This window comes from Apium graveolens, chromosome 11 (assembly GCF_009905375.1).
Source record: "Apium graveolens cultivar Ventura chromosome 11, ASM990537v1, whole genome shotgun sequence".
NCBI classification, from domain to species: Eukaryota; Viridiplantae; Streptophyta; class Magnoliopsida; order Apiales; family Apiaceae; genus Apium; species Apium graveolens.
Genome location: NC_133657.1, coordinates 167,640,967 through 167,655,238, shown reverse-complemented (window position 1 = coordinate 167,655,238; position 14,272 = coordinate 167,640,967).

Here is a 14,272-nt window from a genome sequence, read left to right as displayed (position 1 = left end):
TTGCTAGCTCAATGCTCTACTAGGTGCATGTTCTTTCCTTTACTTGTACATTATTAAATGCCACATAAACTAATATCAATTTAAATTCTGACCTGTATGAAATATATAAATGCATTGATGATAAAGTACGCAAATCCGAGTTTATCAATTGGAAGACTTCTTGCCTGAAAGAAATATAGAATATATTATGTATATCCAGAATTATTATATCAAATGCCTATGTAAATATTTAAAGTTACACTATTCAGCAGATTAAAAGGAACTGCACAAATATCAGAATAAACCATCAATAGAATCATTAGAATAGTCTTCGAGCTTCCCAATGACTAAACATATAAGTAAGAAAATCAGTTGACTAGTCAAATTTATATATCTACAATCCATCATCTCCTGTCCCTTGAATCATCGGCCTTTATTTTCAAGTGAAGACTGTATCCAATAAAGTATAGTGCCAGGGACTAAACTATTGTTGTGCAGGACATGCCTATACTATAACAAGACTAAGTCAAATTGACAACCCTAAGTAAGTTGTATTGTAATCTTAGTTTGTATTTTGTATTGTAACATTTAAAGTCTGTAAAAATGTTAAAGAGCATATTGGAGTCTTTTTCTGTAAATAGTATCAAGCCTAAGAATTCTTTGTGGAAGAAGATCAAGAAGATCATGCCTCAGAAGAATTATGAAGAAGCTTGGAGTTGAATAAATCTGTTTTGAGAAAAATGTTCTAAGTCAAGATCTCTACAAGTCACAGATTTAGTGTTATAGAGAAGTCATTCGAGAACTCCAGAATGACTTATAGAGAAGTTAGGAACGCTACTAGAGAATTCAGAGATATCGACAAGCCAAATTGAAGACATGTAGATTGGAGATATCGACAAGTCATTTCTTCATTAGAGAACTCAGAGATATCGACAAGTCAAATTTCACTAGAGAACTTAGGGATATCGACAAGTCAAATTTCACTAGAGAACTCTGAGATATCGACAAGTTAAATATCACTAGAGAACACTGAGTTATCGACAACTCAATTAGTCACTATAGAACTCAGAGATATCGATAAGCCAAAGTGAAGACATGAAGATGAGATACCTCAACAAGTTAAATTCTCTTATAGAGAACTCAAAGACCTCTACAAATCAAAACAATTATAGAGTAATGAGAGATCTTGATAAGTCATTATACTTATCGAGATGTCAAGTTCTCTATATACCAAACTGGAGATCTCGAGGTAAAACTCAAAGTACAAAGGGCAGACCAGTTCAATATTCAAGATTAACAATCAACAAACAATCTAATCAAGTTGGATTTCCAAGTCTACACAAGCAGCTTGAAGAGTGCAAGATCAAAGGCCAAGATTTACTGGCAAAGTAAAGTCACAGGCGTGCAAGATTAGCAAAGATACACTAAACGAGATATTGAAAGATTTGATTATCTAAAAATAGGGTTTAGTATATGCTGTTGCATACTGTGTAATAACCGGTGTTTACAGTTCTATAAAGTAAACACTAGATGCTTTGTAAGAAGTAACAATCGAGATAAAAAAATCTTGTATTCTCTCAAGGAAGAAGCTAAGCTCTTTATCAACAAAGAGCCTAAAATTTGTAGCAAAACATTCTTAATTTTAATATAAAATTAAGTGAGTTTTGAAAGATATATGTTCACTGTTCTTACTTGTTTAATTTCAGTATTAACACATTTCACTACAAGATTTAATTTACTTTGTTCACCACCTTAAACAATTCAAGAAAAGCAGAAAAATACATTCACCCCCCTATATGTGATTCATTATCTAACAAGTGGTATCATAGAAAAATCTGAAAGAAAACGGATTCAAGATCTTGGAAGAATGAATACACAGAAAATCAGTAGCATTAAAATCCCTACTTTTAATAAAACTAACTACACTCTTTGGAAGAAGAAAATGTTGTTATTTATCAGGATGGCCATTCCACTATACATTTATATTCTCAAAAATGGGTCCTTCACTCCTATGGTTAGAGTTGAGGAATCTACAGATGGAGACATGGTCATCCCAGCTCATTATGCTCCTAAAGATCCTTCATAGTACACTGAGCCTAAGAAAGAAAAAGTCTTCCTGGACAGTGGCTTGCAGTTGATCCTAATAGAGTCACTTGATAATGTAATATATAACAACATTGTCAACTGTGACACTGCTAAGCAGATCTAGGAAAAGATAGAGATATTGTGTGAAGGAACTGAGGAAGTTAGGTCAAATCAAAGAAGGATACTGATTTCACAGTATGAGGGTTTCATGGAAAAGCCAAAAGAAAGTATTACTGATGTGTTTGAAAGATTTAACAAGCTGATTAATGATTTGCAGCTGCATGACAAATACTATGAAGCTGAAGAAGTGAACTTGAAGTTTTTGCTCACACTCCCTGACCATTTGGAACAGAAAATTTCAGCATTCAAAGAAGGGAGAGACTTGAGTAGAATAACTTTGGAAGTTCTGTATGGAATCTTAAAAACATATGAATTGGAAATGATTCAAAAGAAGTCATTAAGGGCTGGTCAAGGGCATGTTGTAGATGGCTCACGTGCTCTAATTGTCAATGAAAGCCAGACCTCTAATGATAAGCCAAGATCCCAGACTTCAGTTGTCTCAACAAGTGAGCAAGGAAACAATGATTCACATGAATAAGTCATACTGGAATTGGAAGAAGATGAGTCCCGCACCTTGGATGAACTTGATGAGCTAGATCAGTCAATGGCCTATTTGGCAAGAAAGTTCTCTAACATTAGAGTAAAGAAGCCAAGATTCTTCAAGGGTAAAGGACAATCATTCAACAAAGACATCAGCTGGAAAGGAAAAGGGAAGTACACATATGATAGAAAAAATGGTTACAAAACTGGATCTGTTGACATATCAAAAATAAGGTGCTATAACTGTGATGAGCTAGGCCATTTTTCTATAGAATGCAGGAAACCCAAGAAAGCAAAGAAAGAAAAAGCTTATGTTGAACTGGAAGCAAAGTATGAAGCTCTTCTGAAGAAACAGCAAAGCAAAGCCTATATTGCAGAAGGAAAGAGTTGGGATGATTCTGATAATGATGAAGATGAGGAAGTTGGGAATTTTGCATTTATGGCCTTGGAGCAAGGAGAGTCATCCTCATCAAAAACACAGGTACAAAATCTTACCACCATTAATTTAAATGTGAGTCTATATAAGGAAACTGTTGAAAGGATGAGCACAGAAATGTTTCATATTCATACAAGTATGGTTGTTGCTAATGAAGAGGTTAGCAGATTGACAAAGATAAATGAGAAGATTGAAAATGAGAAACAAGAAACTGAATTGTTGCTGGTAGAGCTTGAAATTGTGAAACAAGAAAATGCATATCTAAAGAACATGCTCAAGTGTGCAAATGAGATTGAAGCTGTGTTAAGGGAGAAGTTAGAAAAGAATGAAGTCAAGTTGAAATCTTTCAGAAATGCATCTGAATTGGTTGGACAATACCATGAGAAGAACAAGCCATATGCAAATATTGCTATTGGTCTTGATTATGATGTCTTGAACAATAAGAAGAAAGCTGTAGGTGAAAAAGGAAAAGCAAATAAAAATGAAGATGTTCCAGCTATGCTGAAAAAGGTTGGCTCACCTGTGTTCAAAGCATGTAAAGTAAATTTCAGTGAAGAGGATTTGATCATAAAGCAAGAAATTGCTGATGAAGACAATGAGAGGAAAAGTGCAGAAATAACTCAAACTTCAAAAATAACCAAGATTCCAAGACACCTGTTAAGGAAACAAAAACTGAAGATGCAAGAAAGAAGATGAAGAATATAAATGGGAAGATTGGGATAAACAAAAGCAACAATTTTGCTTATGTTGCAGATGCTCCAAGAAAGAAATGTGAAAAATGTGGCTCTGTGAATCACCTAACTCACCTTTGCAAAAAGGTTGTTAGCAAGCCAGTTGAAGGAGCCTGCAAGTATAATGAAGCCAAGGCAAATGATCCCTATTCAGTTTGTTATAAGTTTGACTGTATTCCCTGTAACTTAAAAGTAATGAAAAGTTACCACAAGCTGAGAGTAGATCTCAAAGAAGTTAGTATTGGATCTATAGCTGCAAGGGAAAATGCACAAACATCTATGAATGCGATTCTTTCTAAAATTTCTAACTCTACTTCTACTAAATCAGTTCACAAGAAGAAAGCATCCAACACTGAAACTCATTGTGTGCAGGGCAAAATAAAGAAGGTCATATGGATCATAGATATTGGATGTTCAAGACATATGACAGGTGATAAGGCCCTGCTATCACAGTTTGAGGAGAAGGCTGGCCCTTTGGTGACCTTTGGAGACAATAACAAAGGATTCACAATGAGATATGGCAAGATTGTTTCTAGAAATGTTGTTATTGATGATGTAGCATTGGTAGTTGGTCTTGAAGTAAATCTTCTCAGTGTCAGCCAGTTTGCAGACAAAGGTTTTAAAGTTTTATTTGACAAAGAAGAATGTATTTTCATCAGCAAGAAAACCAATGAAGTTGCTCTGAAAGGAGCAAAGAAAGGAAGCTTGTTTATTGCAGACTTGGACTCAACAAATGAGGATGGTATTTGTTGCTTCTACACCAAGACATCTATAGATCAAAGCAACTTATGGCATAAGAAACTCTCACATCTGAACATCAAGGCAATAAACACCTTGGTCGAGAAAGAGTTAGTAAGGGACATGCTAAAATTAGAGTTTGCTCAAATTGAAGTTTGTGAAGCTTGTCAAAAAGGAAAAATGAATAGATCAAGTCACAAATCAAAAACTGTGAATTCCATAAGTGCACCATTGCAACTTATTCACATGGATATGTTTGGGCCAGTAAATGTCTTATCAATTTCAAGGAACAAATATGCACTTGCGATGATGGATGATTTCTCAAGATACACTTGGGTAGAGTTCATGAACTTTAAAGATGAAACTTCACATATCATAATTGAGCACATAAAAAAGATATAGAAACATGTTGAAGATCAAAACTGTGTGAAGAGATTGAGAAGTGATAATGGAACAGAATTCAGAAATGCAACACTGAGTGAATTCTGCAAAAAAAAAGGCATTGTTCAAGAATTCTTTGTTGTTAGAACACCTCAACAAAATGGGATAGTTGAGAGAAAGAACAGAACATTAGTTGAAGCTGCAAGAACAATTCTGCAAGATGCCAAGTTGCCAACTAGTTTTTTGGAATAAGCTGTTAACACTGTATGCTACACTCAAAACAAATATCTCATTAAAAAGATTCATGGAAAATCACCTTAATCATGTCTAAGAGAAAGCCTACTGTAAAGCATTTTCATGTGTTTGGAAGCAAGTGTTATATTTTAAAAGACAACTCTGAATATGTGGGAAAATTTGACCCAAAGGTTTTTGAAGCAATTTTTCTGGGATATTCATTGGAGAGAACTACCTACAAGGTCTATGTAATTGATCAAAAGAAAATTATGGAGAGCAAAGATGTAACCTTTAATGATGACAAGTGTCCAGGCTTGGAATGCCTTGATGAAAATGAAGCTGAAGCCCTTGCATTTGAAAACCTCAACATTAATAGTGATTCTGATGAAGAAGATGAAGTCAATGCACAATAAATGATGAATGAAGAGATTACTGAACTTGAAAATCATGAAAATAGAAGCTCATCTGATACACCTGAATTTGATAGCACAAACTCAGGAGGAAAAATAGAGAAATAATCTACTAGTCATACAAATAATGAAGAAAATGATGAAGGCACCAGTCAACAAACCTATACCAGAAAATGGGATAGGTGTCACAATCAAAATGCAATAATTGGTGATCCTAATGCTGGTGTAAGGACTAGAAGTTAAACTGCTAATGATTGCCTACATGTATGCTTTCTGTCTTAAGTAGAGCCCAAGAAAATTGAGGAAGCTCTTATGAATCCTGATTGGATATCTGCCATGCAGGAAGAACTTAATCAGTTTGAAAGAAACAAAGTTTGGGAGTTAATTCCTGCACCTAAGAACAGGAGTGTAATTGGAATAAAATGGGTGTTCAGGAACAAGATGGATGAAAATGGTAAAGTTACCAGAAATAAGGCAAGGTTGGTTGCAAAAGGCTACCCACAGGAAGAAGGAATTGATTATGATAAAATTTTTGCTCCAGTTGCAAGACTTGAAGCAATAAGGATTTTTCTAGCATTTGCTGCACATTCAAATTTCAAAGTGTATGAAATGGATGTCAAGAGTGCCTTCCTAAATGGTGAGCTAGACGAAGAAGTCTATGTGCAACAACTACCTGGCTTTGAAGATCCAGAATTTCTAGATTTTGTGTACAAGTTACTCAAGGCTCTATATGGACTAAAGCGGGCACCTAGAGCTTGGTATGATACATTGTCAGAATTCTTACTTAAACATGGTTTTACTAGAGGCACTATAGACAAAACTCTCATCTACAAGAAACATGGTGATGATATGATCCTTGTTCAAATTTATGTGGATGATATCATCTTTGGTTCTACAAATGAAAAGCTTTGCCAAAGATTCTCCAAGCTTATGCAGAGTGAATATGAAATGAGTATGATGGGGGAATTAAGTTATTTTCTTGGACTTCAAGTCAGTCAAACAAATGATGGAATCTTCATCAGCCAAACTAAGTATGTCAAAGATTTATTGAAAAAAATTGTATGGTTGATTGTTCACCTGCATCTACACCTATTTCTACAGCAACAAAGTTGGATGAAGATAAAAAGGGCAAAAGTATAGATATTTTAAGCTACAGAGGGATGATTGGATCATTGCTTTATTTAACATCAAGTAGACTAGACATCATGTTTGTTACATGTCTGTGTGCAAGATTTCAAGCCAATCCAAAAGAATCACATTTAATGGTTGTGAAGAGGATTTTCAGATATTTATAGGGGACTCCAAACTTGGGATTATGGTATCCTAAGGGAACTGGTTTTGAAGCTGTTGGCTACACAGATGCAGATTTTGCTGGATGCAGGGTTGACAGAAAAAGTACTAGTGGAAGCTATCAATTTCTTGGACAAAGACTTTTATCCTGGTATTGCAAGAAACAACAATTTGTGTCAACTTTCATAGCTGAAGCTGAATATATAGTTGCAGGAAGTTGTTGTGCTCAAGTGCTTTGGATTAGAAATCAGCTAATGGATTATGGCCTAGTGTTACACAAAATTCCAATTAGGTGTGACAATACTAGTGCTATATCTATAGTGGTTAATCCAGTCAATCATTGTAAGAACCTTGATTTTTGTAATATTTTAAAACTTCAGTGAATAGTAACTGGAACTAATTATGTAATACGTATGGAGTTCATCACAAATATGGATAGTGGAATTTTGGAAATCCGAGATCATATTCTTGTTTATCGAGGAAAATAAGTGAATGTAAAAGCCGTCGGAATTCGAAGATTCACGATTATACTACGTGTTTTCGTCTCCGTAAGGAATGGCGTAGAACCGGGAATACTATATGGAATAAACATTATATCAAGGTGTTTCCATGATGAAGAGAAAGGAATAGAATTGGTTAAAGGATTATAAGCGATAAAAGAATTCACTACGAAACGAAATGTTAAGCGATTAAACTATCGGAATGGAACGACAATCACGTGTACGATAAATAATTGAATGAGAAATTAATTCCATGCAAGTTGGCCATGCAAAACCAAGCTAACTAGTAGTTAGGAGATGTAACTAGGGAATTATAAGCTAACTAGAATAGTTAGTGGAATAGTAGTCGAATAGTAAGTGAATAGTAAGTGGGAGACAAGGAAGTACAAGGCCATACCTCCTCATTTTTACTCATCTAAATTGTCAACCAAGCAATTTTTTTTGCTGATTATTATGCCCATATATACACACTATCAAAGACATATTATACACTCCCACACTTTAACAAAAAAATCAAGCCAAACCCCCCCACCCCTCTCTTGCTCTCGGCTGCTTCATGCAGAAAAGAGGAAGAATTCTCTTCTTCACTTCACTTCTCCATCCTTCCATATATTAAAATTCTATAAAAATTCACAAAGCTTCCTTACATCCCAGTAAAGGTATGTCTATGATTTCATGGCCAAATTCTTAATGGTTTGTGAGAAACAAATTCTTGAAGTTCAAGAACTTTATGGATTATTTTGACTAACATGGTTTCTTGGTTTTGTTTCTTAAGGATGTAGCCCTTCTAAATGTTTTCCAAGCAAAACAAGCCCTAATCATCTTATTACTAACCCTCTTAGTGCTCAAGAAGGTATAACTTCCAACTCTTTAAAGTTTTAAGGGTGGGTTTAAGAGTTATTTATGATGTAGTGTCAAGATCCAAAAGTTTGTGTATGTGTGAGGTTGTTTTGCTCATATTCTTGCTAAGTACTTGAGTTTTTGAGTTGTGATGTTGTATGTGATGCTAGATAAAGTATATAAGGTGTATGTGGGTGGATCTTGAGAAGTAAAAAGTGTTTTGTTGGTCATAAGTAGTGATTGTGTCAAGAACAAGTAATAGAAATGGAATTTGGAGCCTATTGCACTTGGTCTGCCTTATGCAGTGTATTCGGCCATGTAAATATTTGAAACTTGTGAGTCACTGGCCATGAATGGGTAGATCTTGATTTTTAGTTTCTGTACATGTGTGGATCGTCGCGAGGGGATTTACGGTTTAGGAGTTATGACCATTTTAGTGTAGAGCGTTTATACGAAAAGCCAACTGCACATAAGGCCACTTGCATGATGATTTTGAAAGGCTAAAAATGATTTCAGAATCTTGGAAAAATCATGTTAATTAAATAATGCAGCAAGGAAGACTTTCCAAAAAGAATTTTAAGGAAATATTAATTTTTCAATTTTCTAAAAATATTTTAGTGAAGCGAATCGATAATCGCGTACTAACTAAGATCGTTGGTTATTGATTTTAGATCGCCAACAAAAGCCCCGAGACCATACCACTCCTAGCACTCGAGGCAAGTTTACGAAACCCTATCATAAATTATCCATGCTATATATACTGGTGTGATACTGATGCCATGATTTACAGCTTAAAAATATATGCTTGTCTGTGATATCAATACATTAAAATTATGTGATTGTTAACGAAAACAAACTTCATTTTATACGAGTATGAGAAATTGAAACGTAATTTTAATATAATACAAGATAGTGGGAGTCAGAGATATTTTAAATCGATTTAATTCCGGAACGAGCCGGACGCGGAAGATTTCTATTTCAGTAAATAAAGTACTTTCGCGTAACATACATATTAAGCGAACGATTGAGATTTGATTTATAACTATAAGAGATAATCGAATATTCACTCAAGGGATATCCTATTTGATTATTTATTTATAAGTAATAACTAAAGAGTTACTAAAATATCTGGAAAATACTTAAAGAGATATTGAAAAGTTTTTAAATCAATTCACTCTATCTAAAACGTATGTAACCATTCGAAGGATAATTATAAGATGTCAAATCCTGTCTTAAGTATTTAATTAAGATTTTTATCAATTCATTGAACCTTATTGAGAAACATTTTGTACTTAAGGTTTTATCAATTCATTGAACCCTTCTTAAAAATATTATGAGACCGTAAATATTTAATATTCGTACTTCTAAAAATCATTTAAAATAGACATAGTTCCCAATGATACTTTCTAAATTATTCAAAATTTTCGGAAGAGATCAATCATCTGAAACTTATCAAAACCATAGGGAACTTAGTCTAGAAGCATAAGGGTTTTGCTTCCTCGCTCAATGAAAAACAAGTGAACAATATATGTAAAACTCTACTATAGTTAAGGGTTTGAAAATGATTTTAAATTCAAAATTCCGACAACTCCCAAGGATCAATTGAATTAAAAGCGATGAATAAATCATCTTATTTAAAGGTCAACTCAGAACGATCTATTCCTTCGATATAGGATTTTGTGTAAATGATATAATTGTTTTGGGACTGGAATGTGGCCTGCCCGGTACGGAGAGGTATCGGGTAGTGACCAGGCGCGAAGTGGTGCAATATATAGTTATATGGTCTCTGTGACCATTGACTTTCGGACTTGCACGGAAAATGGGCAACCATCGTGTAATGTCTTGATAAGCCCAAAGGCGGCTAGGTTTGTATTCCTTCTACTAGTAGAGAAAATTTCATATTCGGCTGATCACCGGTACATGGTTTATTCCAGTATAGTCTCTTTCCTCCACTTTGGATAAATTGTTGTGAAACCTACAGCAGAAGGCCGATAAGGCTGAGTTTTAAATAAGGATGTTGATGAATATATATCACATCCATTTGAGAATCTTGGTTCAAGCATCATATTGAGATTTTGAGATGAAATGAGTACGAGTATATACTGATTAAACTGATACGTTTAAAGTTGAGTTTATCATAAAATTGACAAGCATATAAACTTTTTTAAACATTGAATATACAATGCTAAATGGTTGTTTTTCCCTATTTGATCATACTTAAATAATGGATATCTATATCTTGCTGAGCATTAGTGCTCACTCTTGCTTTTATAAACATCATATCACAACAGATTACCAGCATGGCCCGAACCAGGACAACTGCCCGCAAGCGGGTAGGGGACGCACGTGAGTACCGTAGACTGTTCGTCCGCCAGCTACCTCAGGTAGACGAGTAGAGATAGTTTCCTTTTAAGTACTTGAACCAAGACTATTTGTGACCCGAGCCAGTCTCATGTAGAGCTGTTCCCGATGTTCACCCTTTTGAGATAATTCCCTTTGGTCTATAATAACTTAAATACTTTAACGTTAATTTAGTAATGTTTCTGAGCAAATAACCTGTGTGTGTGTGAGTTTGGTTAAAAGGTCGAGTAATGATGTGAAAAGAGGATTAATTATTTATTAGACAATATTAAGTGATCGTAACAACCCGAATTCCCGGCCTTGAATTTGGGGGTGTTACAATCATTCTAGAACAAAGCACATTGATGTAAGGTACCATTTTATTAGAGAACATGCTACAAATGGTACCATTGAGCTCGTTTTTGTTCCAACTAGAAAAACAATTAGCTGACATTTTTACTAAACCTTTTGATCAAGCTACTTTCACTAGACTTATATGTGAAATTGGGATGCTAAATTCTTCATCCTAAGGCAAGAACTCAGCTAATGTGTTGCAACAGATTAAATTCTAGTAAATCAAAATTAATTTAATTTAATTATAAATTAACTGAAATATGAATTATAAATATTTCAGAAATCTCTGCATATTTATTTTTCAAAAATAAAAACTCAGCTTGGAATATTTCAAATTCTTAGTATATTGTCTAAATGTTAATTTACATGTTCAATATGTAAAATTAACACAAGGCAGAATCAAAGTGATCAAAAGTATATAGAGAACTGAGTTTTCGATAAGTCTAACTGACTTATCGACAAGTCATTTTGAGACTTCTCGAGTGAGTTCTCGATAAGTCAATTTACTGACTTCTCGAGTGTCTTCTCGATAAACTTTATTATGACTTGTCGATAAGTCATTGTAAAGTTCTCTACAAGTGATAACTTACAGAGTTCTCTACAAGTATAATTTCTAGACTTATAGAAAACTCAGAACTAAAATAATTTAATCCAATAAATTATTTTGGTACAATATTTTTGGCAAAATTATTCTGATTTTACTTTGATTTATTTAAGTAAAAATTGGAATCAAATTCAGTCCATTTTGGACGAACTGAGTATTTATTTGACATCTCGATAAGCTTATTTTTAGTTCTCTACAAGAATAAATAAAATGACTTATCGATATGTTTTTCATATTTCAAAATGACATCTCGATAAGTATACTCCAAACGTCTATTTTTGACTTCTCGACAAGTCATCTGCTTTTACTATAAATATCCAGACATCTCGATACATATACATACTTACACTTTCGAGAACTCAAGTGACCTAGCTTTTTCAATCCGAAACCTGATTTCTCTCTTGTTTTCACTCCTTTCTCACAAATTTTTCTTACCCACTAAACTTCACACTCATAACAATGGCAGAAAACAATATTGTACCCTTCATCCCAAAGGAGACCAACTTTCTTGCATTCTTAGATTCAAACCAAGCACCTGAAACTTTCAAAAGTTTTGTCAAGTTCATTTTTGAGACTTACTTTGTAGGGGCTCTTATTGTTAATGATGTGCTTTACTTGGATATGTTAGGAGATTTTTGGAACACGGCAGTAACAAGGACAATTGTGCATGAGAACAAGGCTATATCAATTGTGATAAACTATAAATCAAGGGCCAACAGGTGGAGATCTTTGAGGATGATGTCAATATGGCATTGGGAATACCTACTAACAAGCTGGTGGAAGCTCCAACTCAGGATGAACTCTATGAATTCATGGACTTCATTAACTATTCTGAGAAGATCAATCTGTAAAGCATGAACAAGAAGCATATGAGGAGGGAATGGTCCTTCCTGTTTGATTTAGTGATAAGGGCTTTCACCTGCAGGAAGGTAGGGTTTGACAAGAGGTAAGGAAATTTTTCTTCCTAGATTCATTATGTCTGCTTTAAGCTATAAAGTGAATGACATACATTTGATAAATGGTGTAGATCACAAATAGGCAATTATAAGAAAGTGTCCAAAATTCTATTTGGATCACTTAATACTAAGAATAAGGTTCCAGTGGGTCTTAAGTTAACACCTTTCATGATTGAAAGATTTAAGACCTACCCTTATCCTATGCCTGACATGAGGGCTAATGCTCAATCTAGTACAACAATGGTCCCTGAACCTGTGGAAGTACAAACACAGGACCACCATTAGGGACCTTCCAATGCTGAGACCTTTTCTTCTAAACCATTAACAACTAAGAAACCAACCACTTCATCCTCTCAAAAGGGTGAATATAATAAAAAGAAGAGAAAGGATATAACCTTAACTGTTATGAATGAGAGTGATGAGGAACATACAGAACCTAAGTCACCATTGGTCAAGAGGAAAAAGAAGGCTAAGAAATCTGAGCTGACCACTCAAACCACCTCTGTATCCTCCCAAAAGGATGCAGTTGTAAAAATGGGGACAAAACAGACTCTAGATACATCCTCTCAACAGGGTGAGTCTATTGAAAAGAGCATTCTCCCCAATGCATCTTGTAAAGAGTCTGCACAACCAACACTTGATCAAATTCAAGTGTATGGTACAAGAAATAAGGATGGCTGTTAGGACGAAAACACGTGCTAATATTCACGCAATTATACGTGATCGCAAGTAATATAGAATTAATTCTAGTTCATTCCCACAAAGACTGGTTTAGATTGATTTTAATCAATGTACTTATGCAACAAAGTTATGGTTATTATTCAATGCTAAGATGATCATAAATTGAGATTGTTCATAACTATGATTAACTACAGATTATACTAAAGAACATTAACTAAGAGATTAAAAGGAGTGATTAACTATATGACACAAACATGGGATTCTAACTTCATTATTACTTCATTCAATAGCCTTTTTATTCTTAACCTTAGCATGCAATGGTGATGACACTAATCAGATAACACGAAACTAGTAAATGCCAACTTTCGTTGTACGAATACCCTACTATCAGAAATCCACAAAAGAGATATAAGCTGAATAAACACCAATTATATTGAGACCCTATATATCTATAGAATTTGACAACATAATGATTTAATGCGCAAGTTATCTATCATGATTACATAGGGCAAGTAAGATGGTTAAAATTACCTACGAATCATGCATATCAAATACATGAACCTATGTTAGCATGGCAAGTTCTAAACCTCTAAATTCACTTTCGCTTCAAAAGAGATTAACACACTATCTTATAAGTTCACGACGCTCATAAGACGAATAAGCACAACCAAAACTAGGTTATCATACAATCACCACACAATAAGGTATCGAAACAAAATTAACTAAAGGAATCCATAAGTAAATCGGCTAGAACCTCACGATAACGATTAGCCCATAATCGGACTCATCATCAACGTGGGTTTCGATGAAAGTATGGTATAATAAACGTAGTATTTAAACTGAATAAATAATAAACCAAGTACGTAATAAGAGTATAGGTTTAACAAATAAGAAACGAGTATCCAAGATTATAACTTAGAACAAAGAATCACAAGAATAAACTAGGTCTTCTTTGCCTTCATTGAATTTGATAAGTGGCATTTTATACCACTTAGAGCGTCTCATAACCGCTTGAATTGGTGTCTTGGACTTAAGTATTTTGTATATTTGACGTGTATTCTAGTGTTTTTGCATTTTAGGGTATAACTTGCTTAGATAGGTGGTTTTCATTAA